This window comes from Lepidochelys kempii, chromosome 16 (assembly GCF_965140285.1).
Source record: "Lepidochelys kempii isolate rLepKem1 chromosome 16, rLepKem1.hap1, whole genome shotgun sequence".
In the NCBI taxonomy this organism is placed as follows: Eukaryota; Metazoa; Chordata; order Testudines; family Cheloniidae; genus Lepidochelys; species Lepidochelys kempii.
The window spans coordinates 11665687-11674209 of NC_136395.1; positions in this window are offsets into that span (position 1 = coordinate 11665687).

The window sequence follows — 8523 nt, forward strand, 5'->3', positions numbered from 1 at the left end:
GACTTAGGAACACAAGTCCCATTGAAAGTTAGTGGGACTCAGGGTCCTAAATCACTTTGGGCATGTCTACACTGCACTTGGAAGTGTGGCTCCCAGCCTGGAGAGACAGACCCACACTAGCTCTGCCTGAGCGAGCATGCTAAAAATAGCAGGGTGGCATGTGCAGCATGGGTGGCACAGCAGATTCAGAGCTGAAAAGACCTTGCAATGGCCTGACAGCAGCAATTATGCTGGGAGGGAGTGCTGGATGGACTCCTTTCCTGGTGGAATTCAGAGAAATAGCTCAGGTAGGAAGATGGCTGCCTAGAAAAGAAGGGTAGTTTTGTGGTGAATGAAGTAGGCTGAGTCTCAGCAAAACCAGTTTTGTTTCCAGTGAGCTGTCGCACACCACACAGTCCATCTGTGCCTCAGTTATCCAGCTGTGAAATGGGGACAATAATGCCTTTTTACTAAACTGTCTATTTAGACTACATGATGTTTGCACGGAGACTTGCTCTTCCTATGTACAGTACCTGGCACAGTGAGGCCCCAGTCTTGGTTGGACCTCAGGCACCACCGTAATAAACATGAGTAAGAGTAATAATTATACCTGTACTGTAATACATATAATCGTTCTAATAGGCGGGCACGCAGATACGATGCTGGTGACGGCTGTATAAGTAGATAAATTAATGAAGTTTGGTGAAAAAAAATGGCTGGATATCTTAGGTCAAATTCAGCCCTGGTGTAAAGAAGCACAATGCTCATTGAACTGTTTCTCCACCATTTTTTGCGCTAAGGTGAAAACTGGATGTTAACCCACTCCTTACACTGACATTAAACAACTGCATTATTTGGCCCAGCCGTTCTTTCTCCAAGATGTTTTCAGCAGTTTTCCAATAAAATAAAAGAGAAACATCTTCCTCTATGAACGTTCCTTTTTCTGGTACCCAATCAACCCCCGGCCACGTCTTGTAGAACTCTGCTCTTAGTCTCATGACTGCGTCACTCACGACTGCAGGCTGCTACTTAAAGACAGCAAACACAACAATGTAAACGTAGGCACAAATTCAGCTTCCCCTTTCATATGAAAAGTGCATACTTCTGTTAGGCAGCACTCTCTGGTTTCCGGTATAGGGTGTTGTTTATATGACCATCGCTTATTTGTACTGTAGTGTCCAGGAAGTGGATCTCTTGTGCGGACTGGTCCAGGCTGAGGTTGATGGTGGGGTGGAAATTGTTGAAATCCTGGCGGAATTCCTCAAGGGCCTCCTTCCTATGGGTCCAGATGATGAAGATGTCATCAGTGTAGCACAAGAAGAAGTAGGGGCATTAGGGGACGAGAGCTGAGGAAGCGTTGTTCTAAGTCAGCCATAAAAATCTGGCATACTGTGGGGCCATGCAGATACCCATAGCAGTCCTGCGGACTTGAAGGTATACGTTGTCCCCAAATCTGAAATAGTTGTGGGTGAGGACAAAGTCACAAAGTTCAGCCACCAGGTTTGCCATGACATTATCAGTGATACTGTTCCACAAAGTCCATCTTTGTGTGGAATGTTGGTGTAGAGAGCTTCTACACTACAATACCGACCTGGTGAAGTGAAGAAACAGATTGACAGAGCCAGAAGGGTACCCAGAAGTCACCTATTACAGGACAGGCCCAACAAAGAAAGTAACAGAACACCACTAACTGTCACATTCAGCCTCCAACTAAAACCTCTCTAGCGCATCATCAAGGATCTACAACCTATCCTGAAGGATGATCCCTCACTCTCACAGACCTTGGGAGACAGGTCAGTCCTTGCTTACAGACAGCCCCCCCAACCTGAAGCAAATACTCACCAACAACTACACACCACACAACAAAAAGACTAACCCAGGAACCAATCCCTGCAACAAACCCCGGTGCCAACTTTGTCTGCATATCTATTCAAGGGACGCCATCATAGGACCTAACCCTATCAGCCACACCATCAGGGGCTCGTTCACTTGCACATCTACCAATGTGATATATGCCATCATGTGCCAGCAATGTGCCCTCTGCCATGTACATTGGCCAAACTGGACAGTCTCTATGCAAAAGAATAAATGGGCACAAATCTGACATCAAGAATTATAACATTTAAAAACCAGTAGGAGAACACTTTAATCTCCCTGTCACTCAATAACAGACTTAAAAGTGGCCATTCTCCAACAACAAAACTTCAAAAACAGACTTCAACAAGAAACTGAAGAACTGGAATTAATTTGCAAACTGGACACCACCAAATTAGGCCTGAATAAAGACTGGAAGTGGCTGGGTCACTACAAAAACGTAATTTTCCCTCTGTTGATACTCACCCCTTCTTGTCAATTGTTGGGAATGGACAACGTCCACCTTGACTGAATTAGCCTCATTAGCACTACAGAAAGTAATTTTCCCTCTGTTGATATTCACCCCTTCTTGTCAACTGTTTAGAATAAGCCACTTCCACCTTGATTGAACTGGCCTCATTAGCACTGACCCCCCACTTGGTAAGGCAACTCCCATCTTTTCATGTGCTGTAACATATATACCGCTTACTGTATTTTTCACTCCATGGATCTGATGAAATGCGTTTTTGCCCATGAAAGCTCATGCTCAAATAAATTGGTTAGTCTCTAAGGTTCCACAAGGACTCCTCGTTTTTTTTGCTGATACAGACTAACATGGCTGCTACCCTGAAACCTGTCATTAAGCTAAGTGGTTATCTTAGAGCAATTAGCAGCTTTCTAATGGTATCCATTGTAGGATGAACAGATGCTTCAAAAATTGCCCCCATAACTGAGTAATAGACCCTGCACCTCATCAGTCAATCAAATCAAGGTGAGCTTCTGGTGTGAGCGGCAAGCGCTGTGTGTAGGGAACTGGGAGAGGATTCACTACCATTGAAAACAGGCTTGTGTGTCCCATAAACACTGGCCTGAGTACAACTACAACATTTCCAAACACATCCCCAGAGTGATGCTCCATCACTGCCTGGATTCTGTCATCAGCTCTGGACGCGCTCCCCTATCATCTCCCTGGTTCTCTCGTGACCTTCTGGAATGCAGAGCTGCAGGCCAGTGTGCTGCGTGCAGCTTCAAGGAACTTCATATGAACGTTTGAACGCAGCTGCGGCTGTAGCGGCTTAAAGGCAGAGTGTAGCCAGGTCTTCGCACTGACTCTTGAATACACGAAATGTAGCACACTGCAGCATCTGCGCTACAGATCAGCAGCCAGATCTTTTCTCTGCCGTTGTGTGAAAGGACAAGAAGGGAGAAAACAAGTGAACCACAAAACCAGCAATGCTAATTGTTTCTTTGCAGAGTACACAAGTGACTTCTCTTACAGGGAAGCAAAAAAAAAAAGAGAGAAAAAAGCCCTAGCTCCAACTTAACACTGAACTAGTTTTAAGTGGAAAGGAAAAATATCAAACTTGTTGAATAGGCTCAAACTATCCAACATAGCTTACGTAAAATTCCCCCCTGCATGAAGTCACTGCGAACCGAGGCTCTTCAGTACCTCTCATGAGGCACTTGCCCTCTCCCTGAAAGAGGTCTAGGTGCTGTCAAAATCTTCCTATTCTTTTGCATTTATGCCATTGTAGCCCGCCTGCCAGAATCTGGCCCATAGTTTGTGAACAACTAACTTATCTCTAGGCAGATTTTTGTCATGAACATTTGATGAGTCAGAAGGGTGCCTGGAATGTAGATGAAAATGAATAAAAGGTCTTACACAGCAAATATTTGGTATTAGGAGAGGGGGCCTCTGACTCATCTCCACATTGAACCACTCAGACAGGCCCCTCCAGCAAGCAGTGCCCATCACTTTAGACTCAGCTGCACCTCTGTCCCACACGTCCTTACGATTACACTGGTAAAGCATTGGAAACCGGAAATGCAGAATCAGAAAACTGAGGTTATTGAAAATATGTATGCTCAAGATGAGTCACACCCTTTAAAATTCCCAGAGTGAATCATTTTCTCGCATCTCTCTTTGGCCTACATTATATTCTAGATTGGGGCCTGGGTGGGTTGAGTAACGCATTCAGAACTTTCTGGGACATGGATGCCGTTGTGAGGGACCTTTCCACTATGAGCGCTCTGATGCATCACTCATAATGGATACTACCGTTTTCTGCGCTGCTGGTATAAAACTTGGGGTTTCAGCCCTGGGAGCTGAATAGGTTGCAGCCCTGGGAGCTGAATAGGTTGCATCCACCCTACCCTTCCCATATTGACAAATGGAAGCAGGTTAATCCAGCTTGATGTCCCAGAGCTGCGGGTTTCCAGTACTGAAATGGGTGTGTCAACATGGAAAAGGCTAAGAAACACTGAATACAATTTTCAAAAATACCTAAGGCCCAGATCCTCCAAGGTATTGTGGCACCCAACGCTCATGGAAATCAATGGAAGTTAGGCGCCTAAATACCTTTGAGGATCTGACTAAGTGACTTAGCTGCCTAAGTCCCTCTGAAAGTCAATTATTCCAACTGAAACGAAGTTGAAAATCAATGGGACATAGGAACCTAAGTATTACTGTAACAACAATGTCTATTCGACATTGGTGAGGCCTCATCTGGAGTACTGTGTCCAGTTTTGGGCCCCACACTTCAAGAAGGATGTGGATAAATTGGAGAGAGTCCAGCGAAGGGCAACAAAAATGATTAGGGGACTGGAACACATGAGTTATGAGGAGAGGCTGAGGGAGCTGGGATTGTTTAGCCTGCAGAAGAGAAGAATGAGGGGGGATTTGATAGCTGCTTTCAACTACCTGAAAGGGGGTTCCAAAGAGGATGGCTCTAGACTGTTCTCAATGGTAGCAGATGACAGAACGAGGAGTAATGGTCTCAAGTTGCAGTGGGGGAGGTTTAGATTGGATATTAGGAAAAACTTTTTCACTAAGAGGGTGGTGAAACACTGGAATGCATTACCTAGGGAGGTGGTAGAATCTCCTTTCTTAGAGGTTTTTAAGGTCAGGCTTGACAAAGCCCTGGCTGGGATGATTTAACTGGGAATTGGTCCTGCTTTGAGCAGGGGGTTGGACTAGATGACCTTCTGGGGTTCCTTCCAACCCTGATATTCTATGATTCTATGAACAACCGTTGAAATAATTGGAAACTGACCCATGTAGCATGTGGTTCTGATCCCGGTCAGGTGACTGGAGCTAATAAATAAAGTTAATGACACTGTGTGTGTTAGACACGTATTACTATTATGATAATATTTGGGGCTGTTACAATAGACTGTTCTTTTTAAGAGGTGCTATGGAGCTTCCATCCAAGACTTCCTCCTTCGGGATATATGGGAGGATTTCAAGAAGAGAAATGTTTTTTTGTTTTGTTTTTTTCTCATTTGGACTGGGTGGAAAAAAACAATCAAAATTACTGAACCAAAGTAGACACAAGACAGGGAGAAAAATAGGGGTTAAATCAGCAATTTGTGTGATATTATCTCCCCGGGAAACTGCACAGTGTTTATTCTTGCTATGCAGACAGCTTTCTTGTTCAAAGGCAACACATCAGTCAGCCTTTGAAGGCAATACCAGAGCAGGTATGTTGAATTAGCTGTAAATTGTCTGTAGGGGACAAAAATCTTTTTATAACAGTAGGCGATGTGCATCATCCATCGTTCTAAAAGTACAATACATAGAGAAACTAGTGGCATTAAGGCAGATGATAAAATGCAATACTAAGCCAATGCAAACGGAATGGTTATAATAGTGCAATAACTCATAGATTTTTCAGGTAATACTTTCCCTCAGTTGGAGTTATTGTCTGCCATGGAATATAATAGTTCTGTCTGCACAGCATCCTCTCCAAGAGGGAATGAGTCTGGGCTGTTTGACAGTCTTTGATATCTCACAGGAGGACGTATTAGGTAAGATTTAATAAAGATGGAAATTTTCTTTTCTGGGTCCGATACCATTTGGTAGTCTCATTAGTGACCTGGCGGATGGACTGGAGAGGGTGGTAGGGAAACTATGAAGCTGAGAGAAAAGGGAAGGGTAAGATTAACATACAGTATATGCCCAAAACCAGATTTTCAGATGTCTAGAGTGATTTGGGGCATTTCAATTTCTGGGTGCCTAATTTGAGACACCTGAAAGAAGGCTAATTTTCAGAGGGCAGGTGCTCAGCACTTTCTGCAAATGGCCTCTTCAGCATCTCTGTAGCTGGGTACCCAAGATTGGAGTCACCCAAAATCTCAGGACACTTCGGCAAAGCTTGGCCTGGGAAGGTCAGTGGAATGGTTTCAAGTCGCTGACCGAGGGTCAAATACAGGCAACAATAAATCGACTCAGATGATCGGGAGGAATAATCAAATGCACACACAAAAAAGGTCCTGATCCCAAATGCATTGAAATGAATGGAAAGGGTTCCCATTGATGACACTGTGCTCTGGAAGTGGCCCACAGAGAGCATGACCCTGACACCATACCGCATGAGGTGAGTTTGTACTGAAATCGGGGTGTTAATCAGAACTTGCAGACTAAAGGAATGTTTCCTTGGTCAAGGACTACAGAGAAAGATCTTGGTCTCACAGTGCATGACATAGCCACCGGTTGTAAAGACCATTAGATGATCCAGTGTAACCTCCTGTGTAATACAGACACTCGCAGTTCACCATGTTATTCCTAGAGTATGCCAATAACTTGGGTTAGACTAAAGCAAATCACACGAATGACAATATGACTGGAGGCAAATAAATAAATGATCAAATAAAGAAAGAATGGGATAACCTTTGTTGACCCCTTTGCGTTCACAACAGAAATTGCTCAATACAATTTGAAGAATAAGAATAATCAGGAGGAGAGGAAGAAAGAAACCATGTGTTTTGCACAATACATTATTAACCTGTGTAACTCATTGCCATAACAGTTACTGATAGAGTTTAGCTGGATATGAAAAAGGATTATATAGACATTTATATGAATCATAGTTAAATGAGATAGCTTAATATTGATGAGGGATTCAAACCCTCAGGTGTCAGTTAATGGCTAATTGCCTGGGGTCAAGAAGAAACATCCCTCTGGGTAGTTTATTCCACCATATTATGTTTCCTTGAACCTTCCTATGCAATATCCGGTAGTGGTCACTGCAGCGGACAGCACACTGGGCTAGAGGGCCCACTAGCCTCCTCTAGTATGGTGATTTCTATTTTTCTGTGTTCCAAATATGAGAGAATTGGGTTAAAAATGATGTTAAAATACTTCAGTTAGGGCAATGCAATTGTATTGGAGGTCATAAACATAAAAGGAAAAAAATGAAACATACAGAGGGCCAAAATTAGCCCAGCTTTAACCTAACCAAACCAACAGAATTGGGCTCCAGACACAGTAAAGCATCCAGATTATAATAAAGAGTCACAAGAAAAAATTACATTCCAGCACGGACTGTTAATAAAGCTCTGAATATCTTATAAAAAGGGAAACCAAATACTCAATCTGCTGACTGTGGGATTAACATATTAAACTTAATTGGGAAATAACACAAGACAGAGAAAAGACAAAGTCACATCTAATGTGAAAGGCAAACTATACATCAAGGGAGGAAAAAGGACACAGGACAAATTCCTACTTATAAATCTGGCAAGCAGGAATGTTTTATCCCCAGATAATGATTAAAATCAATCAAAGTTTTCTGAGGGAGGAGACACATTTTAGATTGTGAAGTTTTTGTTGTTGTTTGTTTGTTTTTGTTTTGTTTTATTTCTTGCATCACTGTCATCCGGGGAAGAAAGGAACCTGCAAAAATTGGATCATGATCTAAGTTACTTATTGGGCCCCTATTACTATGGGCTCTGAGCAACTCCCAATTTTGAATCCTCACAACACCCCTGAGAGGCTGGGCACTGCTATTATCCCTATTGTACAGATGGGGATCTGAGGCACAAAGAGCCTAAAGGTTAGATTCGCAAAGGGACTTTGGTGCTACAGTGCTACAGTGCCCAACTTTTAAGCATTTTCCGTCCAGTGGAATTCATGGGGAGAGTTAGGTGCTATAAATGATGTTCACAGAATCCACCAAACAGAGTTGGGAGCCACCTAAACTAGCCAAAGGGAGATACCGACAAGATAGTGGTTGGCAGCACTGAACTCCATTGCCTGAACGCCTGTGTGGAGCTACTCAGATTCCAGTATGTCCAGTCTATAATGCCAGACAAGCGATTCCACCCTGGGTTTTCAAAGATATTCAGCACTGGCCTAACTCTGCCCCCAGTGCAGTCAGTAATAAAACTCGTGTTCACTTTAATGGGTAGAATTTTCAAAAGCCACTATGTCACTTAGGTGAACAAGTTCTGTTGCAGGTCAATGGGACTTGGGTCCTTAAGTCACTTAGGCACCTTTTAAAAATCACAGCCAAAGGGAGCAGAGGTAAACCAGAGCTGAGCATTTTTGAAAATCTCACCTTCGATGCTCATGAGGGTGCTCTTTAAAGTACCCGTGACAGAGAAAAGTTTGGTTGACAACTTTGCAGTGTAGACAAGCCCTATGTGTCCGCACGGGGAAAAGACAGATAATACACTATCTTGAATTGACTC